Genomic DNA, 11,029 nt, shown 5'->3' on the forward strand with positions numbered 1-11,029 from the left:
TCAGCCCTAATCTTTGGTCGCAAGAATGATTGTGCTATGTTCAGTTTTCTACCCGAAACAGCTATTACAATGTTAATATCATGAATGCTGTTTTTGCCTAAACGCTGTTCATTTCACATGGCCAGTTCCATAGCTGGGCGATAACATGGGACTGCAGGAGTGAACGTTCGGTCCTCACTGTACATCAAAGGAGATGTACGGTCCGCGTTAAGCTAGACTCGGGCAGAGAGGTACAAATTCTATCTACTTCAAAAGCTCTCATGCAAAGGTCTTGTATTGCTCATTCTTTGTCGATTCATTGCTTAGATCACGCTTAACTTCTGAATTACATATTCTTCCTTTTCCACCATCTCTTCTATCATTTTTTTTCTATTTTCTTAGTATTTTGAACCTATCCCGCAGTGGGCAGTACATGCCATAATCAGGACCATCTTCTTTTGTACACACAACCATTCTGATCTTGTGCCTATTTTTTGACTGAATTCATAGCCTTAATTCTAGCTTTACGTAAATTAGACCAAATGACTACAGCAGCTGTTATTCTTACTGACTCACTATATGTGTGCTCTTCCCTTACCGCTACTAGTTTTTCGCCCATGCTAGAACTATTTCACTTGCCAGTTCCTACTTATCTGCAATCTGTTCATTTTATTTGGCTAGCCGGTCATAATAGTTTGTTTTCTAATGAAGCAGCCCATTCACTGGCAGAGATATCACGGTTCAGTTCCTCTGCCAGGGACAGCACACACAACGATGGCTAGATTTCGGATGCGATCAATTATGCAATCCTTATCAAACCACGTTCTTACTGCTCCTCCAAATGCCCCTGGCATTTCCGTGGCGTAGTGAACCCTGTAACACAAAGATGCTTGAGGTCTCTCTCACAAAAAAACGCTGCCGCATTCCTTCCCCGAGTTTCTACTTAGATAGCTCTGGTTTGGTTCCCTCCCCTTTCTGCTCGTTTTGTAATGAGGAAGAGACAATCCATCACTTCGTTCTATCTTGTCGCCACCTTACTGCGGCAAAAAAAAAAGAACATTGGAAATACCTTTCGAGGACTCGGCCTGGACTTAAGAGAACCGCTTATTTCTTCTTTCTTTTTTCGTTTCGGGCCTCCACTTTGGGATTCAGCTTCAAGGACGCTTCCTCCGCTGTACAAAAAGTTCTTGCAAAATCTTACAGGCCCGCTAAACTTTATCTTTTCATTTTTGTGTACTTTTAACTTAACTATTATTCATTCTATCTCACTTTACTGATTATATTTTAACAGATAATTCTACGTTATACGGCGCTAAGTTCATAAAAGTTCGGAAATTCATTCCTTGTAAATTACAATAATAAATCCATTTCTTGGCCGAACCCCCGTAGTGGGAAGGAGCCACATACGTGATAGGAAACAACAGCCATTCTATTCTAATTACCACCAACACCGAATACAGCTGGACTCCGACAGCGACAACTCTAACAGTCAATAAAAAACAAAAGTTTCTCTTTCTCCTCTGCCATTATACGCCATCCCAACTACCCGATTATTTCTTGAATAATTTCTTTTTAAACTGGTTCATGTTTAAGAACCCGAATATGCATGCACTATCTTGTTTTTCTTTTTTTCTCTTTGTTTCTTCTACTGACGTTTCTCTCCGTCTCTCTTGCATTTTCTTTTTTTTTTCGACAAAGTTATATTTCTTACACGTTGATCACAGAGCATTGTCAGAACAAAGCATTTTGGAATGCAGATTTCATAAGCCTTCGCAACCGAACTCAACGAAAGCGCTAAATACTGCAATATTGAAGGTCAACGCACACTGCACAAACTACTTTGGCTGAATTGGTGACCCTGCGCGGTGATCGTAACCGGCTCTGGTCACGTTCCTGTGTTGTCTCTCTTTCCATTTTCTTAACCTTCTACGTCACCTCCTCCGCTCCTTCTGCAGGGTAGAAAACCGGATTTTCTATTCTCGTTAACCTCCCCGACTCGCTCCTTTATTACGCCTCTCTCTCTCTTTCTCTCTCTCTCCTTACGTGTCCTCTGGCGCCCAAAGCTTCGCATTCCCCGTAAGTGGGTACTTTCCACCAGTAGATGTGCATCATCATCACCATCATTGGGGTTTTCTCCCCACAGAAGCTTGGGCCACTGTGGTGCACAGGAACCGACAGCAAAATCAAGACTACGTTCGTCTTGAATCATGAGATCCGAACTGCTGTCCCCAATCCAGCGCAGCGAGGCCAGCATGGTCGCGTCGGTGGTCCGGGGCGGCGGCTGGGGCATGGTGGCCGTGGTGGTGGCGACGGTGCCGCTCACCTTCGTCGCTCTCGTCACGATGGCCGTGATCGTGTCGTCCAGCTCGTCGTCGACGACGACGCCGCCGCCACCGCCGCCCTCTTCCCGCCGCGTGGCTGCAGTTAACCGGGCCAACAGCCTCAAGCAAGCCGCGGACGCTCCGGCTGGCTACGTCCCGACGCCGGCTGCAAGTGCCGTCAGCGACGTCGCCGGAGACGACGACGGCTACGAAGACCGAATGCCGTTCAACGAGACAGCTGCGAAATTTTTCGAGGGCGTGAACGGAATCGCCGCGACATCTGCCGAGAACAGCACGAACGTAGCTGCCCCGGCGGGAAACGTGAACCTGTTCATCTGACGGACCAAAGCTGTCGGAGCGTCACACCGTAGAGTGCGCGGCGACGTCCACGCGCTAAGTCACACTTGTCGCGTTAGTTGTGCATATATGTAAAGTTGCTTCAGGCCTGGGTCGAATGCGCTTATTCCCGTTGCTTCTTTTACGTTTCTCCTACTTTTTTTAAAAAAAAACTTTATTAGCACCTCGCCTATTGGACGTTTTATCGTGCGTTTAATTTCGCATGCGTTCAAGCTCCAAATAAATGAATAAACGCAAGATTATTCTGGGTGCTAAGTACAGGTTATTCCACGAACATTTACCGCAATTCTAAGTGGTGCAGGTTTTACTTACTTTTTCTTGATTCTGTGCTTTACAGCCTTAACAGAGAGTCGCAAGCACCATGGCTGCGCAGTCACAAACGGCATGATCCACGCATAAAGCACAATGCACACGAACATAATACCCGTAGGCCAACACCAATAATTGCGGACAACATTCTGTGGCACTCATCGTGATTCCCTACTAGCTATAGTGTTGGGCTGCTAAGCACGAGGTCGTAGGATCGAATCCCGGCCACAGCGGCCGCATTTCTATCGGGACGAAATGCGGAAATGCACGAGTACTCAGATTTCGGTGCACGTTAAAGAACCCCAGGTGGTCCATGTTATTCTGGAGTCCCTCACTACGGCGTGCCTCATAATCAGATCGTTGTTTCGGAACGTAAAACCTCATAATTGTTTTTAACATTCTGTTCCAATGAAAAAAAAATGAAAAGAACAGACTGGTGTGCGAGTTGGGACTGCATAACTTCCCTATCAAAAAATCTCATATGACATATGAACACATATGAAACATATGTGCTCTTATATGATCATACGACATTATTGGATATGTGGCATACGTGTCATATGAGAACATATGTGTTCTCATATGATCATACGAGATTATTGGATATGTGGCATACGTGTCATGAGATTTTTTATAGGCTTGAGTTTAAGTGCAAGAGAGCACGTATAGGACAACAGAAGGAGCTACGGAAATGAAGCATGCGATGGAGCCACAAAAGTGCGTACGAAGGCGCTCCCCAAAGTATTCCCACATTCTCATATCCGCGCTAGTTAAGCTGAGAAAAGAAAGCATGAAAATCTTATTTACAACAGACAAAATACACCACTGTGCGGCATATATGACTTATTTTTCTGCTTTCATCTTCCGCGTTTCGGCATATATGAAACAGTGACACGTGGAAGCGGCTATTATTCATTATCTTTTCAAGGAAAGCAAAAGCTTAGTCAGGCGAGGCACCAGTCAGGCTGTACCAGTCTACTTGGCATTAAACACATGTAGCTGCAAATAGGCTAATTTTGAGGATGACTTCAAAAAATAAGAGCTTTTTTAGTTCCGCGGCGGTTATACCGTGCTCTTCGGAGAACGCTTTCCGTGTTGCTCTCGCCTTGCCCAATGAAACCAACGCAGCCGCCGCATTTAAACGACAATAGAGAGTCACTCATAAGTATACCCTTAGTTGCAAAGTATCAAAAGTTGGTTCGTGCATTCATTAACAAAAAACATTGACGACAGACTGCATAAGTGGAAGTTCCAAAGCATTAGGCTGGTAGGCGAGCTTCTATGAAACATTTTGAATTCGTATGCAATGTAATGGCCAAAGTAAAGTACCATATAGCTGGCCCAACGACAGCTGGCATGACCGTGACGACTTCACGGCGCCAATCGCGGCCGATGACAAAAGACGCGACGGCGACTGCTCGTTACTGAGAACATGACCCTGAGGAGGACTTGATCCACCAGGGGGTCAATAACTCCCGACGATGCTGGATACGCATTGTGCTCCGCGGTTCTGACGTTATTTGCGGCATAAAATGTCACTACCGAACGAGAGCACACTGGACGCATGGAGATTATGAGGCAGACTTTCCTGGGACTACTGCTCTTAACGGTGCCAGTCGTAGACGCTGCATCGGCTGAACCCCCTTTCCGGTCCCAGCGACACGCTGACGTTCTTCCAGGCAGCCCTAGCCATGTTGCCATCGGCGGGCTTCCGATACCAGTGGTCCAAGTCCCTAAGCGACAAGCGTGAACGTCGGTCTCCGTGTAGAAATACAGGTCCACCACGGCGAACACGGTGACATAGGCGATGCCCTTCTCGGGCAAGCTCTGGCTGAACACGCCCTTGCAGTCAAACTAATCGCTTTTGTTGTTACTGTGCGAGAATCCCACTGCTGTCTGACTTGGGGACTCTCGTCTGTGTGTTGTTTCTTACCCATTCATTCTATTTAAAGAATAATAAACTGAGAGTGAAACTAAAGCCTCAATCTCAATGTTCCTTATGCAGCCACTTGATTCTGTTACCTGATGAAACGTCGATTAGCAAATGTTCATTGCTTTCCCACTGCTCTCTCTCTCTGTGCGCGTGTGTGCGTGCGCGTGTGCTTTGTTTGTTTGTTTGTTTGTTTGTTTGTTTGTTTGTTTGTTTGTTTGTTTGTTTGTTTGTTTGTTTGTTTGTTTGTTTGTTTGTTTGTTTGTTTGTTTGTTTGTTTGTTTGTTTGTTTGTTTGTTTGTTTGTTTGTTTGTTTGTTTGTTTGTTTGTTTGTTTGTTTGTTTGTTTGTTTGTTTGTTTGTTTGTTTGTTTGTTTGTTTGTTTGTTTGTTTGTTTGTTTGTTTGTTTGTTTGTTTGTTTGTTTGTTTGTTTGTTTGTTTGTTTGTTTGTTTGTTTGTTTGTTTGTTTGTTTGTTTGTTTGTTTGTTTGTTTGTTTGTTTGTTTGTTTGTTTGTTTGTTTGTTTGTTTGTTTGTTTGTTTGTTTGTTTGTTTGTTTGTTTGTTTGTTTGTTTGTTTGTTTGTTTGTTTGTTTGTTTGTTTGTTTGTTTGTTTGTTTGTTTGTTTGTTTGTTTGTTTGTTTGTTTGTTTGTTTGTTTGTTTGTTTGTTTGTTTGTTTGTTTGTTTGTTTGTTTGTTTGTTTGTTTGTTTGTTTGTCCCACAGATTATTTTTTTACAGCGTGAGTTGTTATGGGCTCATTCCAATAGCCATTTCGGTTGGCAGTGGTGTCCGCCGCCGTCGCCGGTGTCCGTGCCAGCCACCGCCTAGCGCGCGAGAAGACAGGCGATGTCACAAGCGCGCCGCGTAGCGTCGGTACATGCTCACTTTGCATTGCAGTCACATATTGTGGTGCGTGTGAAGCCATACTTATCCAAGGGATTCGCGTTTTAAGGTTTCGTTCTTGCACACGCTTAACTTTCACATTGGGACGATGCATCCTTTGAAAGGGAAGAAAATGCCGCGTCTGTAGAGCGGCAAGGACAATGACAAAAATAAGACATATCGCCATTTACGTAGAAGAGACATAGCCAACAAGAAGAAGAGACTAGCGCGCAGTGTCAGTGGTTGTAAGCTTGCCGGCGGCTGCCCTCGGTTCGGATGGGGTTACCACAGCAATGATAAAAATTTTGTATAAGGCGTATTCTGATAACTTGTTGGTTTTTGTTAATTATTCTATAGGGAGGGCTTGAATACTGCATCCTGATAACTTATTGGCTTTTGTTAATTATTCTATAGGGAGGGCTTGAATACCGTTGTAATGGAAACTCGCTAAAGTAATATTATTGCTCAAAAATCAACGTAGCGGATATACACTGGAGAACATTCGGCAAAGTTCATTAACGTCAAACACCTTGTTAAGCTAATCAGAAAACGATTACATGTCCGAGTCATGCAGTTCATGAACACCAGATAACTTCTAAGACCTTGCCAATTTGGTTTTACACCAGGCTTGTCCATCTGGTATGCGCACGCAGACATAGAAAGTCGAATTAATCTTCCACAGCGCCACAGGCAATGTGCTGCACTAGTCACACTAGATGCCGCCAAAGTTTATGACAATGTCGAGAATTCAATATTGTTGGACAGAATGAATTCACTAGGTCTTACCGAGAACTTTATAGCATGGACAGCCGAGCTCTTGAGGGGGAGATAATTATCCTATGTTAGGAATGGCCGTCGCCGCAATAGCCTCTTGACAGCTGTAATTATCCGTGACTCCCCTCAGAAGCATTGCAGAAACTGCAGGGCTTCCCTTTCTACTAACGTCCGAGGCCAGAGGGGACGCAGATAGAACTGTAGAGAGAAGAAGAGGAGAAGATGGAGAGGGAGGAGAAGACACCGTTTCCATGTAAGAAAGGTGGGGGAGGTAACGTCAGAAGGCAAGGAAACCCCACTACTATAGAACAGTGGTTGCGGGGAAACAGGATAAGCTTAAGTTCAAGGTACGAGACAGTACGTTGCTGCTATTTCTGAAAAATAAACGCCATGCAAACATGTCAAGCGGCCGACTTACGCAGGGCCTGCAGAAGCAGAACCGCATTAATTAAAGCGCACCGCAGGGTCCAGGAGACACTACGGAAGCGGTCGACCGTCAAATCAACACTTCTGTGCCTGCCACATTAGCTTTGCGGCTATGGCATTGCTAGAGGTCGTGGATTTGATCCCAATCACGGCTGCCGCATTTCGACGGGGGCGAAATAGAAAACGCACGTGCTCATAGATTTTGGGACGCCTTAAAGAACATCACGGTGTCAAAATTAATCCGGAGTCCGCCACTACGGCTTGCCTCATAATCCGAGTGTGGTTTTGGCACGTACAGCCCCATAATCCAATTCAAGTTTAATACTTCTGCCACAATGCGATGTGTCATGTGAGGAAATGACAACGCTCAAGCCTCTCAAGGTCATAAAATATGACGCACAACAACGTCTCAAGCAAACACGTCTCCCTGTGTGTTCTGCCTATTACGCAGACAAACAGCAGTGGTGCACGCAAGGTAACGTTTAACTTCAACTCGCCACTCTCGTGTTAGACTAAACGCTGAAAAAAATTAAGCTTTAGCCGTCAACATCACCGCTAAGTATCGTCAATCAAAGCACCCAGCACGGAAAGCTTCGCTTACATCGATTCCCACAGTGCGTGGAATCTCCATAATTTTTTTCTTGCTCGAGTTGTGTATTGGGGTTCCCGGAACAGCTGGAGTAAAGAGACCTACTTTTCCATTTTTCATTTAAATTAAAATGAATAATAATAATAATAATAGTAATAATAATACGAAGAAGAAGAAGAAGTAGAAGAAGAATAGCTGCGTGAAGCTAGTTTTTTGCTTAGCTTCTGACAGCTTCTATGGCGTCTACTGAACGGCAAAAGTTCGTTGCTCGGTCACCGATTTTCCGCTCCCCCTAACGCGAGCCTAAAGTGGCAGAAGCCACAACGGGAGCACGATAAACAGGGAAAAGAAAAATTGGTACTACGTTTTGAACTCGCTGTTGACAAATGCAACAGCCTAGATTCTTGAGCATCTTTTGGGATGCATCAACTGAATTGTTTATTACGCAGCTAACATTTCTTCTAGAAAGTGAGAAATAATTTAATGGTAGTGGGATACACGTTAGAATAGCGAAATGCCTGAGATGCTACTCCAGATGATTCGGATGAAAAATAAATAAATATAAATGGACGAGAAGAGGGGATGCAAAATAAACGTAAGGGGATACAAGATAGCAAGCAGACCGAATGAATTCAAATTGTATCACTTTGTTAAAGCGTTTCTTCGTTATAGCATTTCTTTCTGCTTTTTATTTCTTGGTTCTTGTTTTGTTTCAGGAACGACCATTTTGCCGTGGTGGTACAGCACTATAATTCTTCTGCGATGTAGACTCCGTAACGACGCGCGCCAGCTTTGCGCCTGGAGACTGAAAGAGAAGAAGAAGACGAACACTGTCATCGTTCGGGTGTGTTCTAGAATTCAGGCTGCATTGAGGAAACCTGGTGGACACACACGGTTTCTCTTGTTCGCATCACGAGGTCGTCCGAACGCGATTCCTGCTCCCTGAAGCGACATGAAGCCCGATCGTTCGGGCAGCGACACGTCCTCCCTGTTCGAATCCAGCAGCGCATCGTCCGTAAAGGTGCGCAGCTGTCGAAGAAATAACACCCCACTTTCTCAGGTGAATCCGGTCGGGGCACAGCGGAACATGGGCCGCGAACCGGGTCGCAGTGACATCGAGTCGGCGGGCCAAGGTATTGCGATGGCGCCCTCACTTCCTTCTAGGACGCCACGCGTCGAAGGTGGGACGCCGACGACTCCTGGAAGCGCCAACTCGGTACCTGCGCGCCGTCTGTCTGTCGTGTAGGTACCAAAACCTTCCCCGTCACTGCGACAGGTATCTGTTGGCTAGCGACATGGCTATGGCAGGCCGACTTGACGCTTTGAAGCAGGGTGGTTGCAGCAGATAACCACTGTTGTATATAACTTTTAACTCTATTGCGCTTAATCTTTATGGTTTCCAATCTACCTGCGCTACTTTCTTTGCAACCTATTAGTCCCCTAATGTCGCGCAACAACAACATTTATTCTGCCTTGATTTTTCGGAGTAAGGAAGTCTTTTTTTTTTTTTTTTTGATAGCACGAAACAAAAAAAAAGAAAGCCATGCACGAAGCCTCCCGTGCTCCTCATGCAAAAGTGACGTTCAATATGCTGAGACAGAAGACTGGGTACCGAGAGCATAGTGAACATTTAAAAGCTACGCAAAGCTACTATCTCAGTGTTCGCATAAACAAGAGGTCTTCTGCTGAGTGGGTACCTTAGGTAACGCTACCAGCAATAGGGCTACGAGCGTTAACCTCGTCAATTATGTTTAGTTGCTACCGAAAAACCTCGGCTGTGTTTTTAGCCCCTCTCACCATTTCTTTAAATAAATAGTCCATCTCACTGAAATAAATGTTTGTGCATGATAGAGCTTACCGGCGCTTCGTACAAAAATTAGACATCTGGCGATGAAATCCTTCAAGCATCATGGAAATCATGAGCCTTACCTAAATTTCTCTGCGTCTTAACATTGCTTCGTTAATAACGCACAGTGGGCTTTCGATTATCATATCCTTCAAAATTTAAATTTTTTGTGTGCTTGCCACTTCACGTTCCTACTTCACAGCCAAGTGTTTGACGCTGATAAGTTGATCCCAGAGCACTCGATCGGTGGGACAGAAGTCATACTGTAAGTGTCGCTGAATTCATAAAATATGTAGGCAACTGAGCAAACCATGTAGAACTTACTTTTGGTGTTCTAAACGAATGCTTTCCGCAGTACAGTCTCGAAAGAAGTTGAAAAGTACTACTCAGTAGACAAAGTAAGATCTGCCACACAAGGAACTTTGGACAAGTTAGCGTTAAGAAGATTAAAGCATACACACGAACGCTGTAAGCTAAAGAAAGCACGCAATTTAAGAAATCCTCTCTCCATCGGTCCTACGTCATATGAACTTTATACTAGTTTCCTTTCCCCCGGTGATAACAAACTATTCATGGCTCCACGGCGTACCTTTCGCATACAACCACGCATAGGAACAGTTGTTAAACCTCATGTATTAGATGCAAACTACACTAAAATGTGGCCACCCAGCAAAGTTTAAGCTTGGCTGCAGTTTCAACTTTTCAATGCTTACATGTTCAAAACTCGTACACGGTCGCACAAAGACAGTAAACATTAAGAAACTTTGGTTCAGGACGAACTTAAATGTCATCATTGACGTACTACGTGAAATGCAGGAAGGTTTTCACAGGTAGCAGCTCAGCCAATTTCAGTGAAACTTATATTTTATGACTGAGTTAAAAATAATTGGTCAGGTTATAGCGACACGTGTTCGGGGCCACAGTGAAAAAAAAAAATTCACCGACGATTACGATACTCATTGATGCGAGTTTTTAGCTCAGCTGTTTAGGTGATTTGAATTCGCGTCATATTGTGGCAAATACTTTGGTTCTGAACGACAGGGTCCTTTCGGCGGCGGCGCTGAGCCTCTGCTCGGGCAGCAGTTTAGCAGCTGCGGAAGATGAAGAACTTCCACCGGTTGCGTCGCTCATTGTTCAGAAAGAACTGGCTGACACTATTTCGTATTACGATGATATTGTCATGTGGTGGTGACAGTGAAGAACGACACATTGCCGAAACCGTGAGTTACAAATTTAACGCTTTATTGGGCAGGCTTGCGCCCAGCAAAACAGGTAGCACTCAAGCGCAATGATAGTGACGAGCAGGGTCGGCGATTGTCGTAAACCCAGCGGGGTGAATCTCCGCATGGCTGCTTTGGCTGTTTTCGATCAGACGCTCTTTCGACGCTAGCGCCAAGGTCCCCTTCAGTTACGCCCCTAACCGCAGGGCGACGCAGAAGCAAAATGGTGGCGCACACGATTGTTTACGTTGTCATGGCAACAGGAACCGCAGCCGCGCGGCGCCTCCTCTCCCAAACGTTTTCCTTTTTGTTTTTACTATGCCGACCCGCTCAGCTCCCTTTCCCCCATGCCCCGCGCGCCGCTTATTATTTTTTATTTTTTTTACCTGTACGCGGCG

At 45.0% G+C, this 11,029-nt stretch overlaps 1 long non-coding RNA gene across 1 annotated transcript in view; it reads right to left on the bottom strand.

The window, feature by feature from the left end:
* Positions 1 to 11,029, bottom strand: part of LOC140214037 (uncharacterized) — a 219,858-nt gene that overhangs the window by 181,276 nt on the left and 27,553 nt on the right. The gene's annotated exons all lie outside the window — the stretch shown is intronic.

The sequence above is a fragment of the Dermacentor andersoni genome, chromosome 11, assembly GCF_023375885.2.
Source record: "Dermacentor andersoni chromosome 11, qqDerAnde1_hic_scaffold, whole genome shotgun sequence".
In the NCBI taxonomy this organism is placed as follows: domain Eukaryota; kingdom Metazoa; phylum Arthropoda; class Arachnida; order Ixodida; family Ixodidae; genus Dermacentor; species Dermacentor andersoni.